Below are 27,607 nucleotides of genomic sequence, written 5' to 3' on the forward strand. Positions count from 1 at the left end.
CGGTTTGAAAATGCATCTCTGGCTTGAAGGCGGGGGCAGCAGCAATCCGGGGCTCTCGGGGGTCCGCGCACTAGGCCGCTGCCTCACCTTGCCTATCCTGGAATTCAACAGGGCCCCCCCCAAGCAAACCCTCACAGGCCCTCTGGCTTTTCTCTGGCTTGTGGGACTATTGTGATGCGTCCAGGCACACAGCACCCATCACCCAGGCATTATGACGGGAGGTGCCACTTTGCATGCAGCCTGGACCATGATCCTTTCTTCCTGCATTGCAATAGCCAAGCACACGGAACCTTTCCTTTTGGGCCAAACCAGCAGCGAGGAAGCTTGGGTCGTTGGTCTTTGCCTCTTGGTTCCATACCGGCCCCAGAACCAAACAGTTTCTTGCCAAAGTTAGAGCATAACAAGTCAACCTAGGTCAATAGGCAGCCGATGCGCTGGCTTTTATACACTGGCCAGTTCAGCCCCAAGTGTGTGCTCGCTTCGGCAGCACATATACTAAAATTGGAACGATACAGAGAAGATTAGCATGGCCCCTGCGCAAGGATGACACGCAAATTCGTGAAGCGTTCCATATTTTTAGACACGTGCGTGCCAGGAGAGAAATACCTTTTATTGACAGAATAAAAGGGGCCCCGCTCCCGTGCTGGTCTTGTGCTTGCTCGCTGCCGCGGAAGCCCTTCCCGTTTCTCTTGATCCTCTCTGTGCTGTGCTGCACCGAGAGCGGCTGCCTTGTCCTCTGCTGGCTGCTCATTTCTATATAGCGCTTTCTATATGACCCGCCTCTAGGGGCTCATGGCAAAGAGCGCACAGCCCCTCAAGCTTCACTGCTTCTAGGCCCTACTCTTCATGAGAGCTGGCTGCCTCTAGGTGTGTGATCTCTTTACCCACTTGTGCATTCTTTGCTCAGTGTCATTCGCCAACTGCTCCTTTAAAGCAAGCGAGGGGTGGCAGGGTCTGAAAGGCAGCAGATAGCACGAGAGAGAGTGTGCGTGCGTGTGTCTGTGTGTATGCAAATCACCAGTCAGCCAGGGCCTGCTGGGAGCCCATTCCGCCAGGCCCACCGGCTTTTGGACAGCTCCCAGATGGTTGGAGAAGGACCAGGCTGGGTTAGGCCACGAAGCAGAGGCTGAGCCGTTCCCTGGTGCGCTTTCTGGAAATGTCTCCCTCATTTGGAAATGTGCCCCTCAGTTGCTGAGGTCCCGAGAAGGCTCGCCTGCGGCGCTCACAGAGAGGTCTCTGGCCGATCGTGGCCGATCAGGGACGTGAAGGGCTGCCCTGGGACTGTGTCCAACACAAGCCAACCCCCACCCATTGAAGGACAGGACGCACACATGCATAGAAATCATCTGCTGCTTGTTGGGGCCTTCTGGAGGGACCCCTACTGGTGGTGCTTCGAGATGGCGCCTGGTGTTTCCTTGCTGTGCAACCGGGCCCGCCCCACATAAAATCAAAAGTCTATTGCGAGCAGTGAAGGCCAAGGGAATTTAAATGTAATTCAAAGAAACAAAGCACAGAGTTGGGAGCCCAGCCGGATGGCAGTGGAACCCACAACCTTCTGACTCCTAGTCAGGCGCCTTATCCATTGCACCACTGGCCCCCATACCCCTGGTGCCCTCCGTTAGCTCCTAGTGCTGTTCTTCAAGGTGCCTTTCTGAAGCAGGAGCCACTGCAATGCCTGCTGTCCTGATTTTGTAACACACAAGGCTCACGTCCTGGCACAGTTGATAAAAGCAGGCGACAGGCAGCCAATACCTGTTGTAAGAGGCTTCCTGGCCCTACCAAAGGAAAGCAGTCCCGGCGGGACTTTGAAGCCACTGTCGCTGAAGCCAGCAGCCAAACGTAAACTTACATCGGTTTGAAAATGCATCTCTGGCTTGAAGGCGGGGGCAGCAGCAATCCGGGGCTCTCGGGGGTCCGCGCACTAGGCCGCTGCCTCACCTTGCCTATCCTGGAATTCAACAGGGCCCCCCCCAAGCAAACCCTCACAGGCCCTCTGGCTTTTCTCTGGCTTGTGGGACTATTGTGATGCGTCCAGGCACACAGCACCCATCACCCAGGCATTATGACGGGAGGTGCCACTTTGCATGCAGCCTGGACCATGATCCTTTCTTCCTGCATTGCAATAGCCAAGCACACGGAACCTTTCCTTTTGGGCCAAACCAGCAGCGAGGAAGCTTGGGTCGTTGGTCTTTGCCTCTTGGTTCCATATCGGCCCCAGAACCAAACAGTTTCTTGCCAAAGTTAGAGCATAACAAGTCAACCTAGGTCAATAGGCAGCCGATGTGCTGGCTTTTATACACTGGCCAGTTCAGCCCCAAGTGTGTGCTCGCTTCGGCAGCACATATACTAAAATTGGAACGATACAGAGAAGATTAGCATGGCCCCTGCGCAAGGATGACACGCAAATTCGTGAAGCGTTCCATATTTTTAGACACGTGCGTGCCAGGAGAGAAATACCTTTTATTGACAGAATAAAAGGGGCCCCGCTCCCGTGCTCGTCTTGTGCTTGCTCGCTGCCGCGGAAGCCCTTCCCGTTTCTCTTGATCCTCTCTGTGCTGTGCTGCACCGAGAGCGGCTGCCTTGTCCTCTGCTGGCTGCTCATTTCTATATAGCGCTTTCTATATGACCCGCCTCTAGGGGCTCATGGCAAAGAGCGCACAGCCCCTCAAGCTTCACTGCTTCTAGGCCCTACTCTTCATGAGAGCTGGCTGCCTCTAGGTGTGTGATCTCTTTACCCACTTGTGCATTCTTTGCTCAGTGTCATTCGCCAACTGCTCCTTTAAAGCAAGCGAGGGGTGGCAGGGTCTGAAAGGCAGCAGATAGCACGAGAGAGAGTGTGCGTGCGTGTGTCTGTGTGTATGCAAATCACCAGTCAGCCAGGGCCTGCTGGGAGCCCATTCCGCCAGGCCCACCGGCTTTTGGACAGCTCCCAGATGGTTGGAGAAGGACCAGGCTGGGTTAGGCCACGAAGCAGAGGCTGAGCCGTTCCCTGGTGCGCTTTCTGGAAATGTCTCCCTCATTTGGAAATGTGCCCCTCAGTTGCTGAGGTCCCGAGAAGGCTCGCCTGCGGCGCTCACAGAGAGGTCTCTGGCCGATCGTGGCCGATCAGGGACGTGAAGGGCTGCCCTGGGACTGTGTCCAACACAAGCCAACCCCCACCCATTGAAGGACAGGACGCACACATGCATAGAAATCATCTGCTGCTTGTTGGGGCCTTCTGGAGGGACCCCTACTGGTGGTGCTTCGAGATGGCGCCTGGTGTTTCCTTGCTGTGCAACCGGGCCCGCCCCACATAAAATCAAAAGTCTATTGCGAGCAGTGAAGGCCAAGGGAATTTAAATGTAATTCAAAGAAACAAAGCACAGAGTTGGGAGCCCAGCCGGATGGCAGTGGAACCCACAACCTTCTGACTCCTAGTCAGGCGCCTTATCCATTGCACCACTGGCCCCCATACCCCTGGTGCCCTCCGTTAGCTCCTAGTGCTGTTCTTCAAGGTGCCTTTCTGAAGCAGGAGCCACTGCAATGCCTGCTGTCCTGATTTTGTAACACACAAGGCTCACGTCCTGGCACAGTTGATAAAAGCAGGCGACAGGCAGCCAATACCTGTTGTAAGAGGCTTCCTGGCCCTACCAAAGGAAAGCAGTCCCGGCGGGACTTTGAAGCCACCGTCGCTGAAGCCAGCAGCCAAACGTAAACTTACATCGGTTTGAAAATGCATCTCTGGCTTGAAGGCGGGGGCAGCAGCAATCCGGGGCTCTCGGGGGTCCGCGCACTAGGCCGCTGCCTCACCTTGCCTATCCTGGAATTCAACAGGGCCCCCCCCAAGCAAACCCTCACAGGCCCTCTGGCTTTTCTCTGGCTTGTGGGACTATTGTGATGCGTCCAGGCACACAGCACCCATCACCCAGGCATTATGACGGGAGGTGCCACTTTGCATGCAGCCTGGACCATGATCCTTTCTTCCTGCATTGCAATAGCCAAGCACACGGAACCTTTCCTTTTGGGCCAAACCAGCAGCGAGGAAGCTTGGGTCGTTGGTCTTTGCCTCTTGGTTCCATATCGGCCCCAGAACCAAACAGTTTCTTGCCAAAGTTAGAGCATAACAAGTCAACCTAGGTCAATAGGCAGCCGATGCGCTGGCTTTTATACACTGGCCAGTTCAGCCCCAAGTGTGTGCTCGCTTCGGCAGCACATATACTAAAATTGGAACGATACAGAGAAGATTAGCATGGCCCCTGCGCAAGGATGACACGCAAATTCGTGAAGCGTTCCATATTTTTAGACACGTGCGTGCCAGGAGAGAAATACCTTTTATTGACAGAATAAAAGGGGCCCCGCTCCCGTGCTGGTCTTGTGCTTGCTCGCTGCCGCGGAAGCCCTTCCCGTTTCTCTTGATCCTCTCTGTGCTGTGCTGCACCGAGAGCGGCTGCCTTGTCCTCTGCTGGCTGCTCATTTCTATATAGCGCTTTCTATATGATCCGCCTCTAGGGGCTCATGGCAAAGAGCGCACAGCCCCTCAAGCTTCACTGCTTCTAGGCCCTACTCTTCATGAGAGCTGGCTGCCTCTAGGTGTGTGATCTCTTTACCCACTTGTGCATTCTTTGCTCAGTGTCATTCGCCAACTGCTCCTTTAAAGCAAGCGAGGGGTGGCAGGGTCTGAAAGGCAGCAGATAGCACGAGAGAGAGTGTGCGTGCGTGCGTGTGTCTGTGTGTATGCAAATCACCAGTCAGCCAGGGCCTGCTGGGAGCCCATTCCGCCAGGCCCACCGGCTTTTGGACAGCTCCCAGATGGTTGGAGAAGGACCAGGCTGGGTTAGGCCACGAAGCAGAGGCTGAGCCGTTCCCTGGTGCGCTTTCTGGAAATGTCTCCCTCATTTGGAAATGTGCCCCTCAGTTGCTGAGGTCCCGAGAAGGCTCGCCTGCGGCGCTCACAAGAGAGGTCTCTGGCCGATCGTGGCCGATCAACCCCCACCCATTGAAGGACAGGACGCACACATGCATAGAAATCATCTGCTGCTTGTTGGGGCGGTCTGGAGGGACCCCTACTGGTGGTGCTTCGAGATGGCGCCTGGTGTTTCCTTGCTGTGCAACCGGGCCCGCCCCACATAAAATCAAAAGTCTATTGCGAGCAGTGAAGGCCAAGGGAATTTAAATGTAATTCAAAGAAACAAAGCACAGAGTTGGGAGCCCAGCCGGATGGCAGTGGAACCCACAACCTTCTGACTCCTAGTCAGGCGCCTTATCCATTGCACCACTGGCCCCCCATACCCCTGGTGCCCTCCGTTAGCTCCTAGTGCTGTTCTTCAAGGTGCCTTTCTGAAGCAGGAGCCACTGCAATGCCTGCTGTCCTGATTTTGTAACACACAAGCCTCACGTCCTGGCACAGTTGATAAAAGCAGGCGACAGGCAGCCATTACCTGTTGTAAGAGGCTTCCTGGCCCTACCAAAGGAAAGCAGACCCGGCGGGACTTTGAAGCCACCGTCGCTGAAGCCAGCAGCCAAACGTAAACTTACATCGGTTTGAAAATGCATCTCTGGCTTGAAGGCGGGGGCAGCAGCAATCCGGGGCTCTCGGGGGTCCGCGCACTAGGCCGCTGCCTCACCTTGCCTATCCTGGAATTCAACAGGGCCCCCCCCAAGCAAACCCTCACAGGCCCTCTGGCTTTTCTCTGGCTTGTGGGACTATTGTGATGCGTCCAGGCACACAGCACCCATCACCCAGGCATTATGACGGGAGGTGCCACTTTGCATGCAGCCTGGACCATGATCCTTTCTTCCTGCATTGCAATAGCCAAGCACACGGAACCTTTCCTTTTGGGCCAAACCAGCAGCGAGGAAGCTTGGGTCGTTGGTCTTTGCCTCTTGGTTCCATACCGGCCCCAGAACCAAACAGTTTCTTGCCAAAGTTAGAGCATAACAAGTCAACCTAGGTCAATAGGCAGCCGATGCGCTGGCTTTTATACACTGGCCAGTTCAGCCCCAAGTGTGTGCTCGCTTCGGCAGCACATATACTAAAATTGGAACGATACAGAGAAGATTAGCATGGCCCCTGCGCAAGGATGACACGCAAATTCGTGAAGCGTTCCATATTTTTAGACACGTGCGTGCCAGGAGAGAAATACCTTTTATTGACAGAATAAAAGGGGCCCCGCTCCCGTGCTGGTCTTGTGCTTGCTCGCTGCCGCGGAAGCCCTTCCCGTTTCTCTTGATCCTCTCTGTGCTGTGCTGCACCGAGAGCGGCTGCCTTGTCCTCTGCTGGCTGCTCATTTCTATATAGCGCTTTCTATATGACCCGCCTCTAGGGGCTCATGGCAAAGAGCGCACAGCCCCTCAAGCTTCACTGCTTCTAGGCCCTACTCTTCATGAGAGCTGGCTGCCTCTAGGTGTGTGATCTCTTTACCCACTTGTGCATTCTTTGCTCAGTGTCATTCGCCAACTGCTCCTTTAAAGCAAGCGAGGGGTGGCAGGGTCTGAAAGGCAGCAGATAGCACGAGAGAGAGTGTGCGTGCGTGTGTCTGTGTGTATGCAAATCACCAGTCAGCCAGGGCCTGCTGGGAGCCCATTCCGCCAGGCCCACCGGCTTTTGGACAGCTCCCAGATGGTTGGAGAAGGACCAGGCTGGGTTAGGCCACGAAGCAGAGGCTGAGCCGTTCCCTGGTGCGCTTTCTGGAAATGTCTCCCTCATTTGGAAATGTGCCCCTCAGTTGCTGAGGTCCCGAGAAGGCTCGCCTGCGGCGCTCACAGAGAGGTCTCTGGCCGATCGTGGCCGATCAGGGACGTGAAGGGCTGCCCTGGGACTGTGTCCAACACAAGCCAACCCCCACCCATTGAAGGACAGGACGCACACATGCATAGAAATCATCTGCTGCTTGTTGGGGCCTTCTGGAGGGACCCCTACTGGTGGTGCTTCGAGATGGCGCCTGGTGTTTCCTTGCTGTGCAACCGGGCCCGCCCCACATAAAATCAAAAGTCTATTGCGAGCAGTGAAGGCCAAGGGAATTTAAATGTAATTCAAAGAAACAAAGCACAGAGTTGGGAGCCCAGCCGGATGGCAGTGGAACCCACAACCTTCTGACTCCTAGTCAGGCGCCTTATCCATTGCACCACTGGCCCCCATACCCCTGGTGCCCTCCGTTAGCTCCTAGTGCTGTTCTTCAAGGTGCCTTTCTGAAGCAGGAGCCACTGCAATGCCTGCTGTCCTGATTTTGTAACACACAAGGCTCACGTCCTGGCACAGTTGATAAAAGCAGGCGACAGGCAGCCAATACCTGTTGTAAGAGGCTTCCTGGCCCTACCAAAGGAAAGCAGTCCCGGCGGGACTTTGAAGCCACTGTCGCTGAAGCCAGCAGCCAAACGTAAACTTACATCGGTTTGAAAATGCATCTCTGGCTTGAAGGCGGGGGCAGCAGCAATCCGGGGCTCTCGGGGGTCCGCGCACTAGGCCGCTGCCTCACCTTGCCTATCCTGGAATTCAACAGGGCCCCCCCCAAGCAAACCCTCACAGGCCCTCTGGCTTTTCTCTGGCTTGTGGGACTATTGTGATGCGTCCAGGCACACAGCACCCATCACCCAGGCATTATGACGGGAGGTGCCACTTTGCATGCAGCCTGGACCATGATCCTTTCTTCCTGCATTGCAATAGCCAAGCACACGGAACCTTTCCTTTTGGGCCAAACCAGCAGCGAGGAAGCTTGGGTCGTTGGTCTTTGCCTCTTGGTTCCATATCGGCCCCAGAACCAAACAGTTTCTTGCCAAAGTTAGAGCATAACAAGTCAACCTAGGTCAATAGGCAGCCGATGTGCTGGCTTTTATACACTGGCCAGTTCAGCCCCAAGTGTGTGCTCGCTTCGGCAGCACATATACTAAAATTGGAACGATACAGAGAAGATTAGCATGGCCCCTGCGCAAGGATGACACGCAAATTCGTGAAGCGTTCCATATTTTTAGACACGTGCGTGCCAGGAGAGAAATACCTTTTATTGACAGAATAAAAGGGGCCCCGCTCCCGTGCTCGTCTTGTGCTTGCTCGCTGCCGCGGAAGCCCTTCCCGTTTCTCTTGATCCTCTCTGTGCTGTGCTGCACCGAGAGCGGCTGCCTTGTCCTCTGCTGGCTGCTCATTTCTATATAGCGCTTTCTATATGACCCGCCTCTAGGGGCTCATGGCAAAGAGCGCACAGCCCCTCAAGCTTCACTGCTTCTAGGCCCTACTCTTCATGAGAGCTGGCTGCCTCTAGGTGTGTGATCTCTTTACCCACTTGTGCATTCTTTGCTCAGTGTCATTCGCCAACTGCTCCTTTAAAGCAAGCGAGGGGTGGCAGGGTCTGAAAGGCAGCAGATAGCACGAGAGAGAGTGTGCGTGCGTGTGTCTGTGTGTATGCAAATCACCAGTCAGCCAGGGCCTGCTGGGAGCCCATTCCGCCAGGCCCACCGGCTTTTGGACAGCTCCCAGATGGTTGGAGAAGGACCAGGCTGGGTTAGGCCACGAAGCAGAGGCTGAGCCGTTCCCTGGTGCGCTTTCTGGAAATGTCTCCCTCATTTGGAAATGTGCCCCTCAGTTGCTGAGGTCCCGAGAAGGCTCGCCTGCGGCGCTCACAGAGAGGTCTCTGGCCGATCGTGGCCGATCAGGGACGTGAAGGGCTGCCCTGGGACTGTGTCCAACACAAGCCAACCCCCACCCATTGAAGGACAGGACGCACACATGCATAGAAATCATCTGCTGCTTGTTGGGGCCTTCTGGAGGGACCCCTACTGGTGGTGCTTCGAGATGGCGCCTGGTGTTTCCTTGCTGTGCAACCGGGCCCGCCCCACATAAAATCAAAAGTCTATTGCGAGCAGTGAAGGCCAAGGGAATTTAAATGTAATTCAAAGAAACAAAGCACAGAGTTGGGAGCCCAGCCGGATGGCAGTGGAACCCACAACCTTCTGACTCCTAGTCAGGCGCCTTATCCATTGCACCACTGGCCCCCATACCCCTGGTGCCCTCCGTTAGCTCCTAGTGCTGTTCTTCAAGGTGCCTTTCTGAAGCAGGAGCCACTGCAATGCCTGCTGTCCTGATTTTGTAACACACAAGGCTCACGTCCTGGCACAGTTGATAAAAGCAGGCGACAGGCAGCCAATACCTGTTGTAAGAGGCTTCCTGGCCCTACCAAAGGAAAGCAGTCCCGGCGGGACTTTGAAGCCACCGTCGCTGAAGCCAGCAGCCAAACGTAAACTTACATCGGTTTGAAAATGCATCTCTGGCTTGAAGGCGGGGGCAGCAGCAATCCGGGGCTCTCGGGGGTCCGCGCACTAGGCCGCTGCCTCACCTTGCCTATCCTGGAATTCAACAGGGCCCCCCCCAAGCAAACCCTCACAGGCCCTCTGGCTTTTCTCTGGCTTGTGGGACTATTGTGATGCGTCCAGGCACACAGCACCCATCACCCAGGCATTATGACGGGAGGTGCCACTTTGCATGCAGCCTGGACCATGATCCTTTCTTCCTGCATTGCAATAGCCAAGCACACGGAACCTTTCCTTTTGGGCCAAACCAGCAGCGAGGAAGCTTGGGTCGTTGGTCTTTGCCTCTTGGTTCCATATCGGCCCCAGAACCAAACAGTTTCTTGCCAAAGTTAGAGCATAACAAGTCAACCTAGGTCAATAGGCAGCCGATGCGCTGGCTTTTATACACTGGCCAGTTCAGCCCCAAGTGTGTGCTCGCTTCGGCAGCACATATACTAAAATTGGAACGATACAGAGAAGATTAGCATGGCCCCTGCGCAAGGATGACACGCAAATTCGTGAAGCGTTCCATATTTTTAGACACGTGCGTGCCAGGAGAGAAATACCTTTTATTGACAGAATAAAAGGGGCCCCGCTCCCGTGCTGGTCTTGTGCTTGCTCGCTGCCGCGGAAGCCCTTCCCGTTTCTCTTGATCCTCTCTGTGCTGTGCTGCACCGAGAGCGGCTGCCTTGTCCTCTGCTGGCTGCTCATTTCTATATAGCGCTTTCTATATGATCCGCCTCTAGGGGCTCATGGCAAAGAGCGCACAGCCCCTCAAGCTTCACTGCTTCTAGGCCCTACTCTTCATGAGAGCTGGCTGCCTCTAGGTGTGTGATCTCTTTACCCACTTGTGCATTCTTTGCTCAGTGTCATTCGCCAACTGCTCCTTTAAAGCAAGCGAGGGGTGGCAGGGTCTGAAAGGCAGCAGATAGCACGAGAGAGAGTGTGCGTGCGTGCGTGTGTCTGTGTGTATGCAAATCACCAGTCAGCCAGGGCCTGCTGGGAGCCCATTCCGCCAGGCCCACCGGCTTTTGGACAGCTCCCAGATGGTTGGAGAAGGACCAGGCTGGGTTAGGCCACGAAGCAGAGGCTGAGCCGTTCCCTGGTGCGCTTTCTGGAAATGTCTCCCTCATTTGGAAATGTGCCCCTCAGTTGCTGAGGTCCCGAGAAGGCTCGCCTGCGGCGCTCACAAGAGAGGTCTCTGGCCGATCGTGGCCGATCAGGGACGTGAAGGGCTGCCCTGGGACTGTGTCCAACACAAGCCAACCCCCACCCATTGAAGGACAGGACGCACACATGCATAGAAATCATCTGCTGCTTGTTGGGGCGGTCTGGAGGGACCCCTACTGGTGGTGCTTCGAGATGGCGCCTGGTGTTTCCTTGCTGTGCAACCGGGCCCGCCCCACATAAAATCAAAAGTCTATTGCGAGCAGTGAAGGCCAAGGGAATTTAAATGTAATTCAAAGAAACAAAGCACAGAGTTGGGAGCCCAGCCGGATGGCAGTGGAACCCACAACCTTCTGACTCCTAGTCAGGCGCCTTATCCATTGCACCACTGGCCCCCCATACCCCTGGTGCCCTCCGTTAGCTCCTAGTGCTGTTCTTCAAGGTGCCTTTCTGAAGCAGGAGCCACTGCAATGCCTGCTGTCCTGATTTTGTAACACACAAGCCTCACGTCCTGGCACAGTTGATAAAAGCAGGCGACAGGCAGCCATTACCTGTTGTAAGAGGCTTCCTGGCCCTACCAAAGGAAAGCAGACCCGGCGGGACTTTGAAGCCACCGTCGCTGAAGCCAGCAGCCAAACGTAAACTTACATCGGTTTGAAAATGCATCTCTGGCTTGAAGGCGGGGGCAGCAGCAATCCGGGGCTCTCGGGGGTCCGCGCACTAGGCCGCTGCCTCACCTTGCCTATCCTGGAATTCAACAGGGCCCCCCCCAAGCAAACCCTCACAGGCCCTCTGGCTTTTCTCTGGCTTGTGGGACTATTGTGATGCGTCCAGGCACACAGCACCCATCACCCAGGCATTATGACGGGAGGTGCCACTTTGCATGCAGCCTGGACCATGATCCTTTCTTCCTGCATTGCAATAGCCAAGCACACGGAACCTTTCCTTTTGGGCCAAACCAGCAGCGAGGAAGCTTGGGTCGTTGGTCTTTGCCTCTTGGTTCCATACCGGCCCCAGAACCAAACAGTTTCTTGCCAAAGTTAGAGCATAACAAGTCAACCTAGGTCAATAGGCAGCCGATGCGCTGGCTTTTATACACTGGCCAGTTCAGCCCCAAGTGTGTGCTCGCTTCGGCAGCACATATACTAAAATTGGAACGATACAGAGAAGATTAGCATGGCCCCTGCGCAAGGATGACACGCAAATTCGTGAAGCGTTCCATATTTTTAGACACGTGCGTGCCAGGAGAGAAATACCTTTTATTGACAGAATAAAAGGGGCCCCGCTCCCGTGCTGGTCTTGTGCTTGCTCGCTGCCGCGGAAGCCCTTCCCGTTTCTCTTGATCCTCTCTGTGCTGTGCTGCACCGAGAGCGGCTGCCTTGTCCTCTGCTGGCTGCTCATTTCTATATAGCGCTTTCTATATGACCCGCCTCTAGGGGCTCATGGCAAAGAGCGCACAGCCCCTCAAGCTTCACTGCTTCTAGGCCCTACTCTTCATGAGAGCTGGCTGCCTCTAGGTGTGTGATCTCTTTACCCACTTGTGCATTCTTTGCTCAGTGTCATTCGCCAACTGCTCCTTTAAAGCAAGCGAGGGGTGGCAGGGTCTGAAAGGCAGCAGATAGCACGAGAGAGAGTGTGCGTGCGTGTGTCTGTGTGTATGCAAATCACCAGTCAGCCAGGGCCTGCTGGGAGCCCATTCCGCCAGGCCCACCGGCTTTTGGACAGCTCCCAGATGGTTGGAGAAGGACCAGGCTGGGTTAGGCCACGAAGCAGAGGCTGAGCCGTTCCCTGGTGCGCTTTCTGGAAATGTCTCCCTCATTTGGAAATGTGCCCCTCAGTTGCTGAGGTCCCGAGAAGGCTCGCCTGCGGCGCTCACAGAGAGGTCTCTGGCCGATCGTGGCCGATCAGGGACGTGAAGGGCTGCCCTGGGACTGTGTCCAACACAAGCCAACCCCCACCCATTGAAGGACAGGACGCACACATGCATAGAAATCATCTGCTGCTTGTTGGGGCCTTCTGGAGGGACCCCTACTGGTGGTGCTTCGAGATGGCGCCTGGTGTTTCCTTGCTGTGCAACCGGGCCCGCCCCACATAAAATCAAAAGTCTATTGCGAGCAGTGAAGGCCAAGGGAATTTAAATGTAATTCAAAGAAACAAAGCACAGAGTTGGGAGCCCAGCCGGATGGCAGTGGAACCCACAACCTTCTGACTCCTAGTCAGGCGCCTTATCCATTGCACCACTGGCCCCCATACCCCTGGTGCCCTCCGTTAGCTCCTAGTGCTGTTCTTCAAGGTGCCTTTCTGAAGCAGGAGCCACTGCAATGCCTGCTGTCCTGATTTTGTAACACACAAGGCTCACGTCCTGGCACAGTTGATAAAAGCAGGCGACAGGCAGCCAATACCTGTTGTAAGAGGCTTCCTGGCCCTACCAAAGGAAAGCAGTCCCGGCGGGACTTTGAAGCCACTGTCGCTGAAGCCAGCAGCCAAACGTAAACTTACATCGGTTTGAAAATGCATCTCTGGCTTGAAGGCGGGGGCAGCAGCAATCCGGGGCTCTCGGGGGTCCGCGCACTAGGCCGCTGCCTCACCTTGCCTATCCTGGAATTCAACAGGGCCCCCCCCAAGCAAACCCTCACAGGCCCTCTGGCTTTTCTCTGGCTTGTGGGACTATTGTGATGCGTCCAGGCACACAGCACCCATCACCCAGGCATTATGACGGGAGGTGCCACTTTGCATGCAGCCTGGACCATGATCCTTTCTTCCTGCATTGCAATAGCCAAGCACACGGAACCTTTCCTTTTGGGCCAAACCAGCAGCGAGGAAGCTTGGGTCGTTGGTCTTTGCCTCTTGGTTCCATATCGGCCCCAGAACCAAACAGTTTCTTGCCAAAGTTAGAGCATAACAAGTCAACCTAGGTCAATAGGCAGCCGATGTGCTGGCTTTTATACACTGGCCAGTTCAGCCCCAAGTGTGTGCTCGCTTCGGCAGCACATATACTAAAATTGGAACGATACAGAGAAGATTAGCATGGCCCCTGCGCAAGGATGACACGCAAATTCGTGAAGCGTTCCATATTTTTAGACACGTGCGTGCCAGGAGAGAAATACCTTTTATTGACAGAATAAAAGGGGCCCCGCTCCCGTGCTCGTCTTGTGCTTGCTCGCTGCCGCGGAAGCCCTTCCCGTTTCTCTTGATCCTCTCTGTGCTGTGCTGCACCGAGAGCGGCTGCCTTGTCCTCTGCTGGCTGCTCATTTCTATATAGCGCTTTCTATATGACCCGCCTCTAGGGGCTCATGGCAAAGAGCGCACAGCCCCTCAAGCTTCACTGCTTCTAGGCCCTACTCTTCATGAGAGCTGGCTGCCTCTAGGTGTGTGATCTCTTTACCCACTTGTGCATTCTTTGCTCAGTGTCATTCGCCAACTGCTCCTTTAAAGCAAGCGAGGGGTGGCAGGGTCTGAAAGGCAGCAGATAGCACGAGAGAGAGTGTGCGTGCGTGTGTCTGTGTGTATGCAAATCACCAGTCAGCCAGGGCCTGCTGGGAGCCCATTCCGCCAGGCCCACCGGCTTTTGGACAGCTCCCAGATGGTTGGAGAAGGACCAGGCTGGGTTAGGCCACGAAGCAGAGGCTGAGCCGTTCCCTGGTGCGCTTTCTGGAAATGTCTCCCTCATTTGGAAATGTGCCCCTCAGTTGCTGAGGTCCCGAGAAGGCTCGCCTGCGGCGCTCACAGAGAGGTCTCTGGCCGATCGTGGCCGATCAGGGACGTGAAGGGCTGCCCTGGGACTGTGTCCAACACAAGCCAACCCCCACCCATTGAAGGACAGGACGCACACATGCATAGAAATCATCTGCTGCTTGTTGGGGCCTTCTGGAGGGACCCCTACTGGTGGTGCTTCGAGATGGCGCCTGGTGTTTCCTTGCTGTGCAACCGGGCCCGCCCCACATAAAATCAAAAGTCTATTGCGAGCAGTGAAGGCCAAGGGAATTTAAATGTAATTCAAAGAAACAAAGCACAGAGTTGGGAGCCCAGCCGGATGGCAGTGGAACCCACAACCTTCTGACTCCTAGTCAGGCGCCTTATCCATTGCACCACTGGCCCCCATACCCCTGGTGCCCTCCGTTAGCTCCTAGTGCTGTTCTTCAAGGTGCCTTTCTGAAGCAGGAGCCACTGCAATGCCTGCTGTCCTGATTTTGTAACACACAAGGCTCACGTCCTGGCACAGTTGATAAAAGCAGGCGACAGGCAGCCAATACCTGTTGTAAGAGGCTTCCTGGCCCTACCAAAGGAAAGCAGTCCCGGCGGGACTTTGAAGCCACCGTCGCTGAAGCCAGCAGCCAAACGTAAACTTACATCGGTTTGAAAATGCATCTCTGGCTTGAAGGCGGGGGCAGCAGCAATCCGGGGCTCTCGGGGGTCCGCGCACTAGGCCGCTGCCTCACCTTGCCTATCCTGGAATTCAACAGGGCCCCCCCCAAGCAAACCCTCACAGGCCCTCTGGCTTTTCTCTGGCTTGTGGGACTATTGTGATGCGTCCAGGCACACAGCACCCATCACCCAGGCATTATGACGGGAGGTGCCACTTTGCATGCAGCCTGGACCATGATCCTTTCTTCCTGCATTGCAATAGCCAAGCACACGGAACCTTTCCTTTTGGGCCAAACCAGCAGCGAGGAAGCTTGGGTCGTTGGTCTTTGCCTCTTGGTTCCATATCGGCCCCAGAACCAAACAGTTTCTTGCCAAAGTTAGAGCATAACAAGTCAACCTAGGTCAATAGGCAGCCGATGCGCTGGCTTTTATACACTGGCCAGTTCAGCCCCAAGTGTGTGCTCGCTTCGGCAGCACATATACTAAAATTGGAACGATACAGAGAAGATTAGCATGGCCCCTGCGCAAGGATGACACGCAAATTCGTGAAGCGTTCCATATTTTTAGACACGTGCGTGCCAGGAGAGAAATACCTTTTATTGACAGAATAAAAGGGGCCCCGCTCCCGTGCTGGTCTTGTGCTTGCTCGCTGCCGCGGAAGCCCTTCCCGTTTCTCTTGATCCTCTCTGTGCTGTGCTGCACCGAGAGCGGCTGCCTTGTCCTCTGCTGGCTGCTCATTTCTATATAGCGCTTTCTATATGATCCGCCTCTAGGGGCTCATGGCAAAGAGCGCACAGCCCCTCAAGCTTCACTGCTTCTAGGCCCTACTCTTCATGAGAGCTGGCTGCCTCTAGGTGTGTGATCTCTTTACCCACTTGTGCATTCTTTGCTCAGTGTCATTCGCCAACTGCTCCTTTAAAGCAAGCGAGGGGTGGCAGGGTCTGAAAGGCAGCAGATAGCACGAGAGAGAGTGTGCGTGCGTGCGTGTGTCTGTGTGTATGCAAATCACCAGTCAGCCAGGGCCTGCTGGGAGCCCATTCCGCCAGGCCCACCGGCTTTTGGACAGCTCCCAGATGGTTGGAGAAGGACCAGGCTGGGTTAGGCCACGAAGCAGAGGCTGAGCCGTTCCCTGGTGCGCTTTCTGGAAATGTCTCCCTCATTTGGAAATGTGCCCCTCAGTTGCTGAGGTCCCGAGAAGGCTCGCCTGCGGCGCTCACAAGAGAGGTCTCTGGCCGATCGTGGCCGATCAGGGACGTGAAGGGCTGCCCTGGGACTGTGTCCAACACAAGCCAACCCCCACCCATTGAAGGACAGGACGCACACATGCATAGAAATCATCTGCTGCTTGTTGGGGCGGTCTGGAGGGACCCCTACTGGTGGTGCTTCGAGATGGCGCCTGGTGTTTCCTTGCTGTGCAACCGGGCCCGCCCCACATAAAATCAAAAGTCTATTGCGAGCAGTGAAGGCCAAGGGAATTTAAATGTAATTCAAAGAAACAAAGCACAGAGTTGGGAGCCCAGCCGGATGGCAGTGGAACCCACAACCTTCTGACTCCTAGTCAGGCGCCTTATCCATTGCACCACTGGCCCCCCATACCCCTGGTGCCCTCCGTTAGCTCCTAGTGCTGTTCTTCAAGGTGCCTTTCTGAAGCAGGAGCCACTGCAATGCCTGCTGTCCTGATTTTGTAACACACAAGCCTCACGTCCTGGCACAGTTGATAAAAGCAGGCGACAGGCAGCCATTACCTGTTGTAAGAGGCTTCCTGGCCCTACCAAAGGAAAGCAGACCCGGCGGGACTTTGAAGCCACCGTCGCTGAAGCCAGCAGCCAAACGTAAACTTACATCGGTTTGAAAATGCATCTCTGGCTTGAAGGCGGGGGCAGCAGCAATCCGGGGCTCTCGGGGGTCCGCGCACTAGGCCGCTGCCTCACCTTGCCTATCCTGGAATTCAACAGGGCCCCCCCCAAGCAAACCCTCACAGGCCCTCTGGCTTTTCTCTGGCTTGTGGGACTATTGTGATGCGTCCAGGCACACAGCACCCATCACCCAGGCATTATGACGGGAGGTGCCACTTTGCATGCAGCCTGGACCATGATCCTTTCTTCCTGCATTGCAATAGCCAAGCACACGGAACCTTTCCTTTTGGGCCAAACCAGCAGCGAGGAAGCTTGGGTCGTTGGTCTTTGCCTCTTGGTTCCATACCGGCCCCAGAACCAAACAGTTTCTTGCCAAAGTTAGAGCATAACAAGTCAACCTAGGTCAATAGGCAGCCGATGCGCTGGCTTTTATACACTGGCCAGTTCAGCCCCAAGTGTGTGCTCGCTTCGGCAGCACATATACTAAAATTGGAACGATACAGAGAAGATTAGCATGGCCCCTGCGCAAGGATGACACGCAAATTCGTGAAGCGTTCCATATTTTTAGACACGTGCGTGCCAGGAGAGAAATACCTTTTATTGACAGAATAAAAGGGGCCCCGCTCCCGTGCTGGTCTTGTGCTTGCTCGCTGCCGCGGAAGCCCTTCCCGTTTCTCTTGATCCTCTCTGTGCTGTGCTGCACCGAGAGCGGCTGCCTTGTCCTCTGCTGGCTGCTCATTTCTATATAGCGCTTTCTATATGACCCGCCTCTAGGGGCTCATGGCAAAGAGCGCACAGCCCCTCAAGCTTCACTGCTTCTAGGCCCTACTCTTCATGAGAGCTGGCTGCCTCTAGGTGTGTGATCTCTTTACCCACTTGTGCATTCTTTGCTCAGTGTCATTCGCCAACTGCTCCTTTAAAGCAAGCGAGGGGTGGCAGGGTCTGAAAGGCAGCAGATAGCACGAGAGAGAGTGTGCGTGCGTGCGTGTGTCTGTGTGTATGCAAATCACCAGTCAGCCAGGGCCTGCTGGGAGCCCATTCCGCCAGGCCCACCGGCTTTTGGACAGCTCCCAGATGGTTGGAGAAGGACCAGGCTGGGTTAGGCCACGAAGCAGAGGCTGAGCCGTTCCCTGGTGCGCTTTCTGGAAATGTCTCCCTCATTTGGAAATGTGCCCCTCAGTTGCTGAGGTCCCGAGAAGGCTCGCCTGCGGCGCTCACCAGAGAGGTCTCTGGCCGATCGTGGCCGATCAGGGACGTGAAGGGCTGCCCTGGGACTGTGTCCAACACAAGCCAACCCCCACCCATTGAAGGACAGGACGCACACATGCATAGAAATCATCTGCTGCTTGTTGGGGCCTTCTGGAGGGACCCCTACTGGTGGTGCTTCGAGATGGCGCCTGGTGTTTCCTTGCTGTGCAACCGGGCCCGCCCCACATAAAATCAAAAGTCTATTGCGAGCAGTGAAGGCCAAGGGAATTTAAATGTAATTCAAAGAAACAAAGCACAGAGTTGGGAGCCCAGCCGGATGGCAGTGGAACCCACAACCTTCTGACTCCTAGTCAGGCGCCTTATCCATTGCACCACTGGCCCCCCATACCCCTGGTGCCCTCCGTTAGCTCCTAGTGCTGTTCTTCAAGGTGCCTTTCTGAAGCAGGAGCCACTGCAATGCCTGCTGTCCTGATTTTGTAACACACAAGCCTCACGTCCTGGCACAGTTGATAAAAGCAGGCGACAGGCAGCCATTACCTGTTGTAAGAGGCTTCCTGGCCCTACCAAAGGAAAGCAGACCCGGCGGGACTTTGAAGCCACCGTCGCTGAAGCCAGCAGCCAAACGTAAACTTACATCGGTTTGAAAATGCATCTCTGGCTTGAAGGCGGGGGCAGCAGCAATCCGGGGCTCTCGGGGGTCCGCGCACTAGGCCGCTGCCTCACCTTGCCTATCCTGGAATTCAACAGGGCCCCCCCCAAGCAAACCCTCACAGGCCCTCTGGCTTTTCTCTGGCTTGTGGGACTATTGTGATGCGTCCAGGCACACAGCACCCATCACCCAGGCATTATGACGGGAGGTGCCACTTTGCATGCAGCCTGGACCATGATCCTTTCTTCCTGCATTGCAATAGCCAAGCACACGGAACCTTTCCTTTTGGGCCAAACCAGCAGCGAGGAAGCTTGGGTCGTTGGTCTTTGCCTCTTGGTTCCATACCGGCCCCAGAACCAAACAGTTTCTTGCCAAAGTTAGAGCATAACAAGTCAACCTAGGTCAATAGGCAGCCGATGCGCTGGCTTTTATACACTGGCCAGTTCAGCCCCAAGTGTGTGCTCGCTTCGGCAGCACATATACTAAAATTGGAACGATACAGAGAAGATTAGCATGGCCCCTGCGCAAGGATGACACGCAAATTCGTGAAGCGTTCCATATTTTTAGACACGTGCGTGCCAGGAGAGAAATACCTTTTATTGACAGAATAAAAGGGGCCCCGCTCCCGTGCTGGTCTTGTGCTTGCTCGCTGCCGCGGAAGCCCTTCCCGTTTCTCTTGATCCTCTCTGTGCTGTGCTGCACCGAGAGCGGCTGCCTTGTCCTCTGCTGGCTGCTCATTTCTATATAGCGCTTTCTATATGACCCGCCTCTAGGGGCTCATGGCAAAGAGCGCACAGCCCCTCAAGCTTCACTGCTTCTAGGCCCTACTCTTCATGAGAGCTGGCTGCCTCTAGGTGTGTGATCTCTTTACCCACTTGTGCATTCTTTGCTCAGTGTCATTCGCCAACTGCTCCTTTAAAGCAAGCGAGGGGTGGCAGGGTCTGAAAGGCAGCAGATAGCACGAGAGAGAGTGTGCGTGCGTGTGTCTGTGTGTATGCAAATCACCAGTCAGCCAGGGCCTGCTGGGAGCCCATTCCGCCAGGCCCACCGGCTTTTGGACAGCTCCCAGATGGTTGGAGAAGGACCAGGCTGGGTTAGGCCACGAAGCAGAGGCTGAGCCGTTCCCTGGTGCGCTTTCTGGAAATGTCTCCCTCATTTGGAAATGTGCCCCTCAGTTGCTGAGGTCCCGAGAAGGCTCGCCTGCGGCGCTCACAGAGAGGTCTCTGGCCGATCGTGGCCGATCAGGGACGTGAAGGGCTGCCCTGGGACTGTGTCCAACACAAGCCAACCCCCACCCATTGAAGGACAGGACGCACACATGCATAGAAATCATCTGCTGCTTGTTGGGGCCTTCTGGAGGGACCCCTACTGGTGGTGCTTCGAGATGGCGCCTGGTGTTTCCTTGCTGTGCAACCGGGCCCGCCCCACATAAAATCAAAAGTCTATTGCGAGCAGTGAAGGCCAAGGGAATTTAAATGTAATTCAAAGAAACAAAGCACAGAGTTGGGAGCCCAGCCGGATGGCAGTGGAACCCACAACCTTCTGACTCCTAGTCAGGCGCCTTATCCATTGCACCACTGGCCCCCATACCCCTGGTGCCCTCCGTTAGCTCCTAGTGCTGTTCTTCAAGGTGCCTTTCTGAAGCAGGAGCCACTGCAATGCCTGCTGTCCTGATTTTGTAACACACAAGGCTCACGTCCTGGCACAGTTGATAAAAGCAGGCGACAGGCAGCCAATACCTGTTGTAAGAGGCTTCCTGGCCCTACCAAAGGAAAGCAGTCCCGGCGGGACTTTGAAGCCACTGTCGCTGAAGCCAGCAGCCAAACGTAAACTTACATCGGTTTGAAAATGCATCTCTGGCTTGAAGGCGGGGGCAGCAGCAATCCGGGGCTCTCGGGGGTCCGCGCACTAGGCCGCTGCCTCACCTTGCCTATCCTGGAATTCAACAGGGCCCCCCCCAAGCAAACCCTCACAGGCCCTCTGGCTTTTCTCTGGCTTGTGGGACTATTGTGATGCGTCCAGGCACACAGCACCCATCACCCAGGCATTATGACGGGAGGTGCCACTTTGCATGCAGCCTGGACCATGATCCTTTCTTCCTGCATTGCAATAGCCAAGCACACGGAACCTTTCCTTTTGGGCCAAACCAGCAGCGAGGAAGCTTGGGTCGTTGGTCTTTGCCTCTTGGTTCCATATCGGCCCCAGAACCAAACAGTTTCTTGCCAAAGTTAGAGCATAACAAGTCAACCTAGGTCAATAGGCAGCCGATGTGCTGGCTTTTATACACTGGCCAGTTCAGCCCCAAGTGTGTGCTCGCTTCGGCAGCACATATACTAAAATTGGAACGATACAGAGAAGATTAGCATGGCCCCTGCGCAAGGATGACACGCAAATTCGTGAAGCGTTCCATATTTTTAGACACGTGCGTGCCAGGAGAGAAATACCTTTTATTGACAGAATAAAAGGGGCCCCGCTCCCGTGCTCGTCTTGTGCTTGCTCGCTGCCGCGGAAGCCCTTCCCGTTTCTCTTGATCCTCTCTGTGCTGTGCTGCACCGAGAGCGGCTGCCTTGTCCTCTGCTGGCTGCTCATTTCTATATAGCGCTTTCTATATGACCCGCCTCTAGGGGCTCATGGCAAAGAGCGCACAGCCCCTCAAGCTTCACTGCTTCTAGGCCCTACTCTTCATGAGAGCTGGCTGCCTCTAGGTGTGTGATCTCTTTACCCACTTGTGCATTCTTTGCTCAGTGTCATTCGCCAACTGCTCCTTTAAAGCAAGCGAGGGGTGGCAGGGTCTGAAAGGCAGCAGATAGCACGAGAGAGAGTGTGCGTGCGTGTGTCTGTGTGTATGCAAATCACCAGTCAGCCAGGGCCTGCTGGGAGCCCATTCCGCCAGGCCCACCGGCTTTTGGACAGCTCCCAGATGGTTGGAGAAGGACCAGGCTGGGTTAGGCCACGAAGCAGAGGCTGAGCCGTTCCCTGGTGCGCTTTCTGGAAATGTCTCCCTCATTTGGAAATGTGCCCCTCAGTTGCTGAGGTCCCGAGAAGGCTCGCCTGCGGCGCTCACAGAGAGGTCTCTGGCCGATCGTGGCCGATCAGGGACGTGAAGGGCTGCCCTGGGACTGTGTCCAACACAAGCCAACCCCCACCCATTGAAGGACAGGACGCACACATGCATAGAAATCATCTGCTGCTTGTTGGGGCCTTCTGGAGGGACCCCTACTGGTGGTGCTTCGAGATGGCGCCTGGTGTTTCCTTGCTGTGCAACCGGGCCCGCCCCACATAAAATCAAAAGTCTATTGCGAGCAGTGAAGGCCAAGGGAATTTAAATGTAATTCAAAGAAACAAAGCACAGAGTTGGGAGCCCAGCCGGATGGCAGTGGAACCCACAACCTTCTGACTCCTAGTCAGGCGCCTTATCCATTGCACCACTGGCCCCCATACCCCTGGTGCCCTCCGTTAGCTCCTAGTGCTGTTCTTCAAGGTGCCTTTCTGAAGCAGGAGCCACTGCAATGCCTGCTGTCCTGATTTTGTAACACACAAGGCTCACGTCCTGGCACAGTTGATAAAAGCAGGCGACAGGCAGCCAATACCTGTTGTAAGAGGCTTCCTGGCCCTACCAAAGGAAAGCAGTCCCGGCGGGACTTTGAAGCCACCGTCGCTGAAGCCAGCAGCCAAACGTAAACTTACATCGGTTTGAAAATGCATCTCTGGCTTGAAGGCGGGGGCAGCAGCAATCCGGGGCTCTCGGGGGTCCGCGCACTAGGCCGCTGCCTCACCTTGCCTATCCTGGAATTCAACAGGGCCCCCCCCAAGCAAACCCTCACAGGCCCTCTGGCTTTTCTCTGGCTTGTGGGACTATTGTGATGCGTCCAGGCACACAGCACCCATCACCCAGGCATTATGACGGGAGGTGCCACTTTGCATGCAGCCTGGACCATGATCCTTTCTTCCTGCATTGCAATAGCCAAGCACACGGAACCTTTCCTTTTGGGCCAAACCAGCAGCGAGGAAGCTTGGGTCGTTGGTCTTTGCCTCTTGGTTCCATATCGGCCCCAGAACCAAACAGTTTCTTGCCAAAGTTAGAGCATAACAAGTCAACCTAGGTCAATAGGCAGCCGATGCGCTGGCTTTTATACACTGGCCAGTTCAGCCCCAAGTGTGTGCTCGCTTCGGCAGCACATATACTAAAATTGGAACGATACAGAGAAGATTAGCATGGCCCCTGCGCAAGGATGACACGCAAATTCGTGAAGCGTTCCATATTTTTAGACACGTGCGTGCCAGGAGAGAAATACCTTTTATTGACAGAATAAAAGGGGCCCCGCTCCCGTGCTGGTCTTGTGCTTGCTCGCTGCCGCGGAAGCCCTTCCCGTTTCTCTTGATCCTCTCTGTGCTGTGCTGCACCGAGAGCGGCTGCCTTGTCCTCTGCTGGCTGCTCATTTCTATATAGCGCTTTCTATATGATCCGCCTCTAGGGGCTCATGGCAAAGAGCGCACAGCCCCTCAAGCTTCACTGCTTCTAGGCCCTACTCTTCATGAGAGCTGGCTGCCTCTAGGTGTGTGATCTCTTTACCCACTTGTGCATTCTTTGCTCAGTGTCATTCGCCAACTGCTCCTTTAAAGCAAGCGAGGGGTGGCAGGGTCTGAAAGGCAGCAGATAGCACGAGAGAGAGTGTGCGTGCGTGCGTGTGTCTGTGTGTATGCAAATCACCAGTCAGCCAGGGCCTGCTGGGAGCCCATTCCGCCAGGCCCACCGGCTTTTGGACAGCTCCCAGATGGTTGGAGAAGGACCAGGCTGGGTTAGGCCACGAAGCAGAGGCTGAGCCGTTCCCTGGTGCGCTTTCTGGAAATGTCTCCCTCATTTGGAAATGTGCCCCTCAGTTGCTGAGGTCCCGAGAAGGCTCGCCTGCGGCGCTCACAGAGAGGTCTCTGGCCGATCGTGGCCGATCAGGGACGTGAAGGGCTGCCCTGGGACTGTGTCCAACACAAGCCAACCCCCACCCATTGAAGGACAGGACGCACACATGCATAGAAATCATCTGCTGCTTGTTGGGGCCTTCTGGAGGGACCCCTACTGGTGGTGCTTCGAGATGGCGCCTGGTGTTTCCTTGCTGTGCAACCGGGCCCGCCCCACATAAAATCAAAAGTCTATTGCGAGCAGTGAAGGCCAAGGGAATTTAAATGTAATTCAAAGAAACAAAGCACAGAGTTGGGAGCCCAGCCGGATGGCAGTGGAACCCACAACCTTCTGACTCCTAGTCAGGCGCCTTATCCATTGCACCACTGGCCCCCATACCCCTGGTGCCCTCCGTTAGCTCCTAGTGCTGTTCTTCAAGGTGCCTTTCTGAAGCAGGAGCCACTGCAATGCCTGCTGTCCTGATTTTGTAACACACAAGGCTCACGTCCTGGCACAGTTGATAAAAGCAGGCGACAGGCAGCCAATACCTGTTGTAAGAGGCTTCCTGGCCCTACCAAAGGAAAGCAGTCCCGGCGGGACTTTGAAGCCACTGTCGCTGAAGCCAGCAGCCAAACGTAAACTTACATCGGTTTGAAAATGCATCTCTGGCTTGAAGGCGGGGGCAGCAGCAATCCGGGGCTCTCGGGGGTCCGCGCACTAGGCCGCTGCCTCACCTTGCCTATCCTGGAATTCAACAGGGCCCCCCCCAAGCAAACCCTCACAGGCCCTCTGGCTTTTCTCTGGCTTGTGGGACTATTGTGATGCGTCCAGGCACACAGCACCCATCACCCAGGCATTATGACGGGAGGTGCCACTTTGCATGCAGCCTGGACCATGATCCTTTCTTCCTGCATTGCAATAGCCAAGCACACGGAACCTTTCCTTTTGGGCCAAACCAGCAGCGAGGAAGCTTGGGTCGTTGGTCTTTGCCTCTTGGTTCCATATCGGCCCCAGAACCAAACAGTTTCTTGCCAAAGTTAGAGCATAACAAGTCAACCTAGGTCAATAGGCAGCCGATGTGCTGGCTTTTATACACTGGCCAGTTCAGCCCCAAGTGTGTGCTCGCTTCGGCAGCACATATACTAAAATTGGAACGATACAGAGAAGATTAGCATGGCCCCTGCGCAAGGATGACACGCAAATTCGTGAAGCGTTCCATATTTTTAGACACGTGCGTGCCAGGAGAGAAATACCTTTTATTGACAGAATAAAAGGGGCCCCGCTCCCGTGCTCGTCTTGTGCTTGCTCGCTGCCGCGGAAGCCCTTCCCGTTTCTCTTGATCCTCTCTGTGCTGTGCTGCACCGAGAGCGGCTGCCTTGTCCTCTGCTGGCTGCTCATTTCTATATAGCGCTTTCTATATGACCCGCCTCTAGGGGCTCATGGCAAAGAGCGCACAGCCCCTCAAGCTTCACTGCTTCTAGGCCCTACTCTTCATGAGAGCTGGCTGCCTCTAGGTGTGTGATCTCTTTACCCACTTGTGCATTCTTTGCTCAGTGTCATTCGCCAACTGCTCCTTTAAAGCAAGCGAGGGGTGGCAGGGTCTGAAAGGCAGCAGATAGCACGAGAGAGAGTGTGCGTGCGTGTGTCTGTGTGTATGCAAATCACCAGTCAGCCAGGGCCTGCTGGGAGCCCATTCCGCCAGGCCCACCGGCTTTTGGACAGCTCCCAGATGGTTGGAGAAGGACCAGGCTGGGTTAGGCCACGAAGCAGAGGCTGAGCCGTTCCCTGGTGCGCTTTCTGGAAATGTCTCCCTCATTTGGAAATGTGCCCCTCAGTTGCTGAGGTCCCGAGAAGGCTCGCCTGCGGCGCTCACAGAGAGGTCTCTGGCCGATCGTGGCCGATCAGGGACGTGAAGGGCTGCCCTGGGACTGTGTCCAACACAAGCCAACCCCCACCCATTGAAGGACAGGACGCACACATGCATAGAAATCATCTGCTGCTTGTTGGGGCCTTCTGGAGGGACCCCTACTGGTGGTGCTTCGAGATGGCGCCTGGTGTTTCCTTGCTGTGCAACCGGGCCCGCCCCACATAAAATCAAAAGTCTATTGCGAGCAGTGAAGGCCAAGGGAATTTAAATGTAATTCAAAGAAACAAAGCACAGAGTTGGGAGCCCAGCCGGATGGCAGTGGAACCCACAACCTTCTGACTCCTAGTCAGGCGCCTTATCCATTGCACCACTGGCCCCCATACCCCTGGTGCCCTCCGTTAGCTCCTAGTGCTGTTCTTCAAGGTGCCTTTCTGAAGCAGGAGCCACTGCAATGCCTGCTGTCCTGATTTTGTAACACACAAGGCTCACGTCCTGGCACAGTTGATAAAAGCAGGCGACAGGCAGCCAATACCTGTTGTAAGAGGCTTCCTGGCCCTACCAAAGGAAAGCAGTCCCGGCGGGACTTTGAAGCCACCGTCGCTGAAGCCAGCAGCCAAACGTAAACTTACATCGGTTTGAAAATGCATCTCTGGCTTGAAGGCGGGGGCAGCAGCAATCCGGGGCTCTCGGGGGTCCGCGCACTAGGCCGCTGCCTCACCTTGCCTATCCTGGAATTCAACAGGGCCCCCCCCAAGCAAACCCTCACAGGCCCTCTGGCTTTTCTCTGGCTTGTGGGACTATTGTGATGCGTCCAGGCACACAGCACCCATCACCCAGGCATTATGACGGGAGGTGCCACTTTGCATGCAGCCTGGACCATGATCCTTTCTTCCTGCATTGCAATAGCCAAGCACACGGAACCTTTCCTTTTGGGCCAAACCAGCAGCGAGGAAGCTTGGGTCGTTGGTCTTTGCCTCTTGGTTCCATATCGGCCCCAGAACCAAACAGTTTCTTGCCAAAGTTAGAGCATAACAAGTCAACCTAGGTCAATAGGCAGCCGATGCGCTGGCTTTTATACACTGGCCAGTTCAGCCCCAAGTGTGTGCTCGCTTCGGCAGCACATATACTAAAATTGGAACGATACAGAGAAGATTAGCATGGCCCCTGCGCAAGGATGACACGCAAATTCGTGAAGCGTTCCATATTTTTAGACACGTGCGTGCCAGGAGAGAAATACCTTTTATTGACAGAATAAAAGGGGCCCCGCTCCCGTGCTGGTCTTGTGCTTGCTCGCTGCCGCGGAAGCCCTTCCCGTTTCTCTTGATCCTCTCTGTGCTGTGCTGCACCGAGAGCGGCTGCCTTGTCCTCTGCTGGCTGCTCATTTCTATATAGCGCTTTCTATATGATCCGCCTCTAGGGGCTCATGGCAAAGAGCGCACAGCCCCTCAAGCTTCACTGCTTCTAGGCCCTACTCTTCATGAGAGCTGGCTGCCTCTAGGTGTGTGATCTCTTTACCCACTTGTGCATTCTTTGCTCAGTGTCATTCGCCAACTGCTCCTTTAAAGCAAGCGAGGGGTGGCAGGGTCTGAAAGGCAGCAGATAGCACGAGAGAGAGTGTGCGTGCGTGCGTGTGTCTGTGTGTATGCAAATCACCAGTCAGCCAGGGCCTGCTGGGAGCCCATTCCGCCAGGCCCACCGGCTTTTGGACAGCTCCCAGATGGTTGGAGAAGGACCAGGCTGGGTTAGGCCACGAAGCAGAGGCTGAGCCGTTCCCTGGTGCGCTTTCTGGAAATGTCTCCCTCATTTGGAAATGTGCCCCTCAGTTGCTGAGGTCCCGAGAAGGCTCGCCTGCGGCGCTCACAAGAGAGGTCTCTGGCCGATCGTGGCCGATCAGGGACGTGAAGGGCTGCCCTGGGACTGTGTCCAACACAAGCCAACCCCCACCCATTGAAGGACAGGACGCACACATGCATAGAAATCATCTGCTGCTTGTTGGGGCGGTCTGGAGGGACCCCTACTGGTGGTGCTTCGAGATGGCGCCTGGTGTTTCCTTGCTGTGCAACCGGGCCCGCCCCACATAAAATCAAAAGTCTATTGCGAGCAGTGAAGGCCAAGGGAATTTAAATGTAATTCAAAGAAACAAAGCACAGAGTTGGGAGCCCAGCCGGATGGCAGTGGAACCCACAACCTTCTGACTCCTAGTCAGGCGCCTTATCCATTGCACCACTGGCCCCCCATACCCCTGGTGCCCTCCGTTAGCTCCTAGTGCTGTTCTTCAAGGTGCCTTTCTGAAGCAGGAGCCACTGCAATGCCTGCTGTCCTGATTTTGTAACACACAA

General features: G+C 55.3%; 15 non-coding genes across 15 annotated transcripts; all 15 read left to right on the forward strand.

The window, feature by feature from the left end:
• Nucleotides 1–471: 471 nt before the first annotated feature.
• On the forward strand, nt 472–578 carry LOC138512240 (U6 spliceosomal RNA). Its single transcript, XR_011281094.1, has one exon. It is a non-coding gene; the product is annotated as a U6 spliceosomal RNA (small nuclear RNA).
• Nucleotides 579–2,322: 1,744 nt separating this feature from the next.
• On the forward strand, nt 2,323–2,429 carry LOC138512241 (U6 spliceosomal RNA). The gene has a single exon (XR_011281095.1). It is a non-coding gene; the product is annotated as a U6 spliceosomal RNA (small nuclear RNA).
• A 1,744-nt stretch (nt 2,430–4,173) lies between these two features.
• On the forward strand, nt 4,174–4,280 carry LOC138512242 (U6 spliceosomal RNA). The gene has a single exon (XR_011281096.1). It is a non-coding gene; the product is annotated as a U6 spliceosomal RNA (small nuclear RNA).
• A 1,707-nt stretch (nt 4,281–5,987) lies between these two features.
• On the forward strand, nt 5,988–6,094 carry LOC138512243 (U6 spliceosomal RNA). The gene has a single exon (XR_011281097.1). It is a non-coding gene; the product is annotated as a U6 spliceosomal RNA (small nuclear RNA).
• A 1,744-nt stretch (nt 6,095–7,838) lies between these two features.
• LOC138512244 (U6 spliceosomal RNA) lies at nt 7,839–7,945 on the forward strand. The gene has a single exon (XR_011281098.1). It is a non-coding gene; the product is annotated as a U6 spliceosomal RNA (small nuclear RNA).
• Nucleotides 7,946–9,689: 1,744 nt separating this feature from the next.
• Nucleotides 9,690–9,796, forward strand: LOC138512245 (U6 spliceosomal RNA). The gene has a single exon (XR_011281099.1). It is a non-coding gene; the product is annotated as a U6 spliceosomal RNA (small nuclear RNA).
• A 1,750-nt stretch (nt 9,797–11,546) lies between these two features.
• Nucleotides 11,547–11,653, forward strand: LOC138512246 (U6 spliceosomal RNA). Its single transcript, XR_011281100.1, has one exon. It is a non-coding gene; the product is annotated as a U6 spliceosomal RNA (small nuclear RNA).
• A 1,744-nt stretch (nt 11,654–13,397) lies between these two features.
• On the forward strand, nt 13,398–13,504 carry LOC138512247 (U6 spliceosomal RNA). The gene has a single exon (XR_011281101.1). It is a non-coding gene; the product is annotated as a U6 spliceosomal RNA (small nuclear RNA).
• Nucleotides 13,505–15,248: 1,744 nt separating this feature from the next.
• On the forward strand, nt 15,249–15,355 carry LOC138512248 (U6 spliceosomal RNA). Its single transcript, XR_011281102.1, has one exon. It is a non-coding gene; the product is annotated as a U6 spliceosomal RNA (small nuclear RNA).
• Nucleotides 15,356–17,105: 1,750 nt separating this feature from the next.
• Nucleotides 17,106–17,212, forward strand: LOC138512250 (U6 spliceosomal RNA). The gene has a single exon (XR_011281103.1). It is a non-coding gene; the product is annotated as a U6 spliceosomal RNA (small nuclear RNA).
• A 1,750-nt stretch (nt 17,213–18,962) lies between these two features.
• LOC138512252 (U6 spliceosomal RNA) lies at nt 18,963–19,069 on the forward strand. Its single transcript, XR_011281105.1, has one exon. It is a non-coding gene; the product is annotated as a U6 spliceosomal RNA (small nuclear RNA).
• Nucleotides 19,070–20,813: 1,744 nt separating this feature from the next.
• On the forward strand, nt 20,814–20,920 carry LOC138512253 (U6 spliceosomal RNA). Its single transcript, XR_011281106.1, has one exon. It is a non-coding gene; the product is annotated as a U6 spliceosomal RNA (small nuclear RNA).
• Nucleotides 20,921–22,664: 1,744 nt separating this feature from the next.
• LOC138512254 (U6 spliceosomal RNA) lies at nt 22,665–22,771 on the forward strand. The gene has a single exon (XR_011281107.1). It is a non-coding gene; the product is annotated as a U6 spliceosomal RNA (small nuclear RNA).
• Nucleotides 22,772–24,519: 1,748 nt separating this feature from the next.
• Nucleotides 24,520–24,626, forward strand: LOC138512255 (U6 spliceosomal RNA). The gene has a single exon (XR_011281108.1). It is a non-coding gene; the product is annotated as a U6 spliceosomal RNA (small nuclear RNA).
• A 1,744-nt stretch (nt 24,627–26,370) lies between these two features.
• Nucleotides 26,371–26,477, forward strand: LOC138512256 (U6 spliceosomal RNA). Its single transcript, XR_011281109.1, has one exon. It is a non-coding gene; the product is annotated as a U6 spliceosomal RNA (small nuclear RNA).
• Nucleotides 26,478–27,607: the final 1,130 nt, after the last annotated feature.

Source organism: Ambystoma mexicanum, chromosome 6p, assembly GCF_040938575.1.
Source record: "Ambystoma mexicanum isolate Mex_15411 chromosome 6p, UKY_AmexF1_1, whole genome shotgun sequence".
Taxonomy (NCBI): Eukaryota; Metazoa; Chordata; class Amphibia; order Caudata; family Ambystomatidae; genus Ambystoma; species Ambystoma mexicanum.